The following is an 8,569-nucleotide window of genomic DNA, read 5'->3' as shown; positions in this document are numbered from 1 at the left end:
TACTAGAAGAAAACAGAAATAAATATTTATCAAATCTCTAATGGAAATAAGAATTTGTAAACTTAGAAATAATGGAATAAATAACTTAGAATGCTAACAAATTTGACTTTATACAGATTAAAAATTCCTACAAAACAAGATTATTCAACCATTCCATAATCAAAACTTAAAAGAAATTTTCAAAATGATAAAATTATTCATAATAAATAAAACAAAGGATTATCTATAAATCACCCATATAAAACTGTAAGAAAATATTAATACTCAAATAACTGAGAAAATACCTTTAACACACATTCGTTGGATCCAGACCATATTTTAAGAAATATGCTAAGCAATAGGGAAGGTAAAATTTATTAGAAATGGTCTATCTCTTGAAGTGCTTGAAATCTACTATGAAACAAACATTTAAAAAACCCCAGCACAATCAAATGTTATACTTGCTATGACAGAGGTCTGAATGAAGTATAATTGAAACATAAGAAAGGTTAGTGATCAATTTTACCAAGACTGAGAAACTCAATTTTCATGGAAGAAGTGACCTTTGACCTAGTATTGAAAGATAAGCAGATGTTCCCTAGCTGGATGTAAGGGTAATCCAGAAAAAAAGAGCAATATAAGCAGACACAAATGTACGTGTGTGTGTGTGTGTGTGTGAGAGAGAGAGAGAGAGAGAGAGAGAGAGATATGCTGGATGGGGGTGAGATTTTAGCTGGCTTCATTGAAGCTATAGTTAATCATGTGCCATAACATGGCAGACCTTACTTTTTATCTTCTAGGCAATGAGATCAGGTGTTATAAACAAGTAATATTGTGAACAAATGTTGGTTTTAGAAAAAAAAAAACCCTATCTTCAGGAGAAAGGATAAATTCTCCTTTAAAAAGACAGCAATACTACAAGATCTATGGGAAGGCTGTTAAAGCAATTTAGGCTAGAAATGGTAACACCATGACTTAAGATATTAGCGTTGGGGTAAGAGAAGGGTATAATTCAAAAAATGTTTAGGAAAACCCATAAAAAATGTAACCCAAGTGACTCATATAGTAAACTTGCAAAACTGTATCAAGTAATCAAAGAAATACAAATAAAATTTTAAAAAATAGTGCTTTTTTTGAGATAGAGTCTTACTTTGTCACCCTGTGTAGAGTGCCATGGCATCCTAGCTCACACCAACCCCCAACTCTTGGGCTCAAGTGACTCTCTTGCCTCAGCCTCCCAGGTAGCTGGGACTACAAGCACTCACCACAATACCTAGCTATTTTTAGAGATGAGGTCTTGCTCTGGCTCAGGCTGGTCATGAACCTGTGAGTTCAGGAAATCCACCTGCTTCGACCTCCCACATTGTTAAAAGATATAGGGCACAAATATAGGATGCTTTTCAAATTATCACCTAAATCAAAAATTTTTTAATTTGACAACATGAAATACAGATAATGTTGAAGTACAGCATATTTTTATACATTGTTAACAACCACCTAAGTATCAAATAATACAAAAATGTTTATGTTAACTCTGGTATATCCACTGAATGGAATGTTATATAACTAATACAAAGATACTCCTGAAAAATTTATAATGTTATAGGTAAATGCTTATGATACCTGCACCTGCATTCACACATGAAGTCAGCACTCACTGACCAATTAGCATACATTAAGCAAAAAGGGTACAAGCTGGTCATACAGCAGTGAAAAATATAAAAATGGTTCACATCCTCATGAAATTTAGTCTCCAGTGGAGGATACAGGTGATGAAGAACAAAATAAATAACTTCTTTAAGCTAAATAATGAAAGATGGTGAAGAGTCCTATAAAGGAATAGACCAAAGTGCCATGACTGAGATAAATAAAATGTAGACTGGGACAAACTCATTAAACCACCTCAGGGAAGATATTTGTGAGGTGATGTTTTAAGAGATTTACTAATGAAATGGAATTAGCCATGTTAAGAACAGGAGAAATGTTAAGGCAAAAGAAAAAGGAAGGGCGAAGGCACATATAAAGAAAAATACAGAGTGTGTTTAACAGGAAGAAGATCATTTGAACTTGAAAGTAGTCAGAGAATGATAGAAATGGTAAGAAGGTGACAGAGGGGAGGTAGGCTAAGGTTTGCCCTTATAAGACCTTGTAGACCGTGGCAGGGAATGTTAGTTTTATTCTAAGTGCAGTAGGAAGCTATTTCTTTCCTTGTTTCTTTGTTTTAATGGAAAATACATACATACGGTTCAAAACTTCAAACAATATAAAAAAGGTTTGCCATGCCAAGTCGTGTTCTCACCCCTATACCTATCTACTACTACATACTTCCCTTAACTACCCACAATTAGCCATTTCTTGTGACTGCTTTCAGAGTTTTGATGCAGATACAAATATATATTTCCTATGCCAAAAGTTACATAGCATAGGCATACTATTCCATACATTTTTTTTTTTACTAATAATATGTCTCGGAAATGCTTCCATCTTTTGCATGGCTGACTTCCTTATTCATTTGTGTAGTTGTGTAGCATGCCATCATATAGTTGTACCGTAATTTATTTAACTAGCCAATCCTTAGATTTTAATCCTTAAATTTTATTTTTATCACATAAAATGATCTTTTAAAAGATGATCATGGATGTTGCATAGATAATGAGTTGAAAGGGGCAAGAGTTGGAGACTGTTGTCATAATCAGGTAAAAGAGGGCATTGGCTTAATCCATCAGATAGCAATGGAGACAGAAAGCAGTGAGTAAATGCAAGACCTAATGTTTTGTAGAAAAGACGACTTGGGGCGGCGCCTGTGGCTCAAGGAGTAGGGCGCTGGTCCCATATGCCAGAGGTGGTGGGTTCAAACCCAGCCCCAGCCAAAAACCACAAAAAAAAAAAAAAGAAAAGAAAAGACAGGATTTGGTGACGGATTGGATGTGAGAAGCAACAGAGGATAACTCTTTTGTTTGGGGCTTGAACCACTGGTGAAGCATGGTACTTTTTGCTGAAACAGGCAAGATTGGAAGAGGCAGGTGTGGGAAGGGGAAGTCAAGATCTCTGTTTAGACTTGTTGAATTTGAGATGCCTGTGAAAAATTCAAGTGGAGATGTCAAGTAGGCAACTGTGCTTTTATAAACCTGAATCTTAAAAAAGAGGTTTGTCGGAGAGAGGGTGATTGGTGGGATTACACCTGCGGTGCATCTTATAAGGGTATATGTGAAACTTAGTAAATGTAGAATGTAAATGTCTTAACACAATAACTAAGAAAATGCCAGGAAGGCTATGCTAACCAGTGTGATGAAAATGTGTCAAACAGTCTATAAAACCAGTGTATGGGGTGGCGCCTCTGGCTCAGTTGGTAAGGCGCCAGCTCCATACACCGAGGGTGGCGGGTTCAAACCCAGCCCAGGCCAAACTACAACAAAAAAATAGCCCGGCGTTGTGGTGGGCACCTGTAGTCCCAGCTACTCTGGAGGCTGAGGCAAGAGAATCACTTAAGCCCAGGAGTTGGAGGTTGCTGTCAGCTGTGAGCTGTGTGATGCCACGGCATTCCATAAAGTGAGACTCTGTTTCTACAAAAAACAAACAAACAAACAAACAAAAACAGTGTGTGGTGCCCCAAGATCGCATTAACATACACAGCTATGATTTAATAACAAAAAAAAAAAGAGGCTTGTACTAGAGATAGAAAGGTGGGCACCAACTGCATCTTAAATAGTATTTAAAGTCATGGCATGGGGGGAGAAACATTTACCCTCAACACGAATACAAAGCCAGAAAAAAAGAGGGACAGGCCTTAGCTCTGAAGAGTTTCAACATTCAGCAGCCAGATAAGGAAAGCCATGTTGACAAAGGACATTGAGTACAAGGAGAAGTAAATCAGAGGAAGACTAGGAGAGTGTGGTGACAGCGAAGCCAAGGGAAGCAAGTGTTTCAAGAAGGAGGAAGTGGTTGACTGTGTGGGTTGATTCTCATAGGTCAAAACAGATGAGAGCCATGAATGGTGAGTAAAAAATAATCCAAGTGCAAAATTGTAAGCAGTCTTAATTTAATACAGAGAGTGCCAAAAATATGTATACATATTTTAAGCATGGAAAAAGCTGTATTAAAATTGTAATACTCAGGTCACATTTGACTTCTGCAATTACAAGAGGTGCTCAAATATGACTCATAATCATCTTTTTGTTATTAGCATTATACTGAGTATTACAATTTTAATAGTTTTTTTCTTTCTTAAAATATGTATACATTTTTGGCACCCTCTATGTATGTGTGTATAATATGTATAAATATCATACATACATGTTATGTACACACAAAGCATGCATGTTTGTATCTTCTGTAGACACACACACGTATACACATACATTTATATTCCTACATGCACACAAATATATACACACACGTGAATATCTATAACTATGCATAGAAAATCACTATGCATAGAAAATAGCTGAAAGAAAACATGCTAAGACATCATCAATAATCAGAGGTCAGATTATGTGATTTCTCCCTTTGTCTCATTTTTCATACTTTTCCAGTTTTCTACAATGAATATTTATTATTTTATAGTAGAAAGGCTGCATTAAAAACAAAATATTTTTTACATGACTGTGATGTAGCCCTGACTTGGAAATAGAAATGTAATATGACTAAGGACCTGATTGAAGACTATGAAAATTATTTCTGTTTGGGAAATAAACACATGCCTCCTGGGGTTTTTTCAACAGGTGGATACAGGGGAGGAGAGCAGCTATATGGACTAGGAAATCTGATTCTTCTGCAAATCACACATCTTAAGTATTTTATTTTTCTGTACTAATTTAATCAAGATTCAACTGAAATTGAAGCAGCCTACAAATTCTCTTCAATGCTAGCAAGGTATACTCAGAGAGTTCGACTTGATCTGCTACCTACTAGGAGCTGCATCTAAAATTTGCATCACACTAACCCCTTTGTCCACTGTGGCCCTCAGAAACTCAGTGAAACATCCCAAGGAAGTCATCCTGAAGGCAAAAGCCCTGATCTACTCACACATTTCAGTCTTGCTGGTTTCAGATACCGTACCAGTCATTTCTTTGACCAATCTGAGAAAATACTCCCTCAAGCCATATGGAACATGAATTGCTAGTCATGTCTACAGATGGCCATAATGCTGTGTTTGGTTAGCACCCTGTCAAGGTGGAGCATTTCTATTCAACCCCTGCTTTGATTTCTTAGAGCAGCAGTTGCCAAAGTGCTTAGCTAATGTGGCAAGACAAAAGATCCTACAGACCTCCAAGCAAAGTTCAGCTATTGCCCATAGCTCAAAGACGAGATTCAGTAAGTGGGGGTGGCAGCCTTACCCTTCCACAAGCAATGTCCCATGAAATAGCCCACTCTTTCACATACTAGTGCATGCAGTGGGCTGAAAAATGCTCTTTCCTCAAAGATGTCCATGACCTAATCCATGGAACTTGTAAATATGTTACCTCAAATGGCAAAAGAAGGCAGTTTTGTTTATTTATCCTGGATTTTTGACATTAATTTTGATTTTTTTTTTTTTTTTTTTGTTTCTTTGCAGTTTTTGGCTGGGGCCAGGTTTGAACCTACCACCTCTGGTATATGGGGCCGGCACCCTACTCCTTGAGCCACAAGCACCGCCCCATTAATTTTGATTTTTAAAATATTGTATTAAAATTTTTACTTTGACTACCGAATTTTCAGAGCCTTTTTTAAATTTTGCACCCTAGGCGAGTATCTCACTTACCTTATCACACTCTCAACCTTGCATAGACTAATAGCATTAATTACTCTTCTTTTACTTAGCCTTGTTTTTTTTTATAGGAACGGGGTCATGCTTTGTCGCCCAGGTGAGAGTGCAGTGGGATGATCATAGCTCACTGCAACCTCCAACACCTGGGCTCAAGCCATCCTCCTGCCTCAGCTTCCCAAGTAGCTGACACTACAGGGGCATGCCACCATACCTGGTTATGGTTTTTATTTTTTTGTAGAGATGGGCCTCACTATGTTGTCCAGGTTTGTCTAGAACTCCTGGCCTCAAGAAATCCTCCTGCCTCAGCCTCCAAAGTGCTAGGATTACATGTGTGCATCACCGCCCCAAGCCTAATTCTTTATTTCTAAATCTTTCTACTCCCCAGACTGTCGTCTCCTTAAGAGTCACCATAACAGGTCCTGGCATAGAGGAAGTGCTCAGTCAGTGAATTTTACATGAATGCATGAGAACCACTGAGAGGTACTATTTGAGTTGTCATGTAAATTATATAAATGAGATATTTTGCTGAAAAGTAAAGGGCATATATACATGTGCAAATGTGTATACAAAGGATGCCAAAAATGTATACCCATTTTAAGAAAATAAAAAGCTGTATTAAAATTATAATACTCAATATATGGCAATAAAAGATGAATACAAATCACCTCTTGCAATTTCAGAAATCAAATATGACTTGATATTAACAAATTTAATAAGTTTTTTCCCTTTTTAAAAATGTGTATACTTTTTTGGCACCTTCTCCGTGTGCGTGTGTGTGTCTGTTATATGTATGTATATACATTTCAATAACCACCAATAAAACCATGCAGGAGCCCATAGACCAGCTGGTACTGGTCATGGAACAGCAGTGGTCCAGAGGGCTTCCTCAGAACGTGGTGATCCTAGAGAAAATGCCGAGGGTTATAGGCCCTAAAATCCCCGACTCACATCCCAACCAATCTGAGGGAAAGAAAATCTTGCAGCACCATCCCCTCCTCTAATTGTGGAACACAGATCAACCTTCCTTGGGTGAGATGCAACTATCCTGACTTTTGTGGTCATTCCCTGGGCCACATTAGTGGAGAAGGGATATGGCAAGCCAGTAGAAGGCCTAGACCCAAGCTGAAAGGCAATTGTACGTCTTGAGGACCAAGTTAGAGTCAGACTTTGATGTTCTAGGTAGGCTAATGCAAACAGAGGCTAGGAGCCCAGCTAGCCTCCTAGGGTTCCACATGTCCACGCCGGCAGGAGAATACAGGATGGGCTTATATTTGAATAAACTTGCACAGGGTAGAAGTCAAGCTGAGCCTAAGTATCCCAGACTAAAATTTTTCCATGCTAGATATGGTAGACTGAATTATAACTCCCCAACTATTCATGTCCTAGTCCCTGTATCCCAGGGCTGTCCAACCTGCAGCCCACAGCCCACATGCTGATTTTGTGAGGACTTTTTTGCTTATCTGTGGTATCAGATATCAGAAAAATTATGCAGAGACCTTTTTATGCTAATCAGCTTTCATTACTCTTTGTGTATTTAATGTGTGGTCCAAGACAACTCTTATTCTTCCAATGGGTAGCAGAGGAAAAAAAAAAAACAAAAAAAACTGTTGAACACCCTTGCTAACCTGTTACCTTATATGGTAAAAAAGACTTTGCAATGTGATTCAAGTTTAGGGTTTTGAGATGAGGAGATAACACTGGATTATCCAGATGGGCCTTAAATGCAATCACATATAGCCACAAAAGAGAGGTAAGGGGGAGATTTGACAGACAGAGGAAAGCAGGAGTGAGTGTGTTCACAGAGACACAGATTTTAGTGATATAGCTTTATGCCAAATAATGACAACAGCTTAGCAGTAACCAAAGTCTAGAAGAGGCAAGGTATGCATCATGGGCCTGCTCATACGTTGATTTCAGCCCAGTGATACTGATTGTGGACTTGAGGCCCCCAAAGCTGTGAAAGAATGTATTTGTTTAGGCCCACTAGTTTATGGTGCTTTGTTACAGCAGCCCAAGTAAACCAATACACTAGCTTACCAGTTGTGGTATAAGACTGTGGTGTGTGGTGTATTCTAAACTTTAATCAGGAGACTTGAGTTCAAATCCCTGTTCCTTGTGTTGGGCCAACCATTTTACCTCCTCAAGCTTTGGTTTCTTAATCTGTAAGTTAGAAATAATTATATCTAATTTACAGAGGTCTTGGAGTCTTAATAGCTAACATTTGCTGGGGCTTCCTCTGTGCTGAGGACAGCACCACTTAGCATGCATTCCCTCCTTTACTCGACACAACCCCCCTCACAGGTAACTATTGTGACCTGCTTTGGACAAGTGAAGACATGGGGGATCCACTAGGCACTGCATTTTCCCAGGGGCATGTAGCATTAAATGAAAGGATAGGAGATCAAAGTGCTTTGTAAGCTATAGAGCACTGTGCAAAATAGAATTGTTCGAGTGGACATTTGGAGAGTTCATTTTGTTCCTAAATTTGGACATAGAAACACAGAAAGTCTCACCTCTAAGAACTGGCCTCTTTAAAACAAATTGACGTATGATGTGTGTCACACTTTATGGGGGCAAGACATGATTGCAAGAGGGACTTTACCTAACAATTGCAATCAGTGTAACCTGGCTTATTGTACCCTCAATGAATCCCCAACAATAAAAAAAAAAAAAAATTGATGTAAAGTAAAATGTTGACTCTCATTCTCACCTTCTGAACTCCCAAGGCAATCCCACAGGAAAAAGCAAAGAAAATCATCACGCTCATGAAGATGCAAACTTGAGCTACTGCAATTAGGGTGCAAGTTTTATTTTGTATCTCTAGGCCATACACACTGTTGTTGA

Source organism: Nycticebus coucang, chromosome X (genome assembly GCF_027406575.1).
Source record: "Nycticebus coucang isolate mNycCou1 chromosome X, mNycCou1.pri, whole genome shotgun sequence".
In the NCBI taxonomy this organism is placed as follows: Eukaryota; Metazoa; Chordata; class Mammalia; order Primates; family Lorisidae; genus Nycticebus; species Nycticebus coucang.
This window is presented reverse-complemented; position numbering follows the sequence as displayed.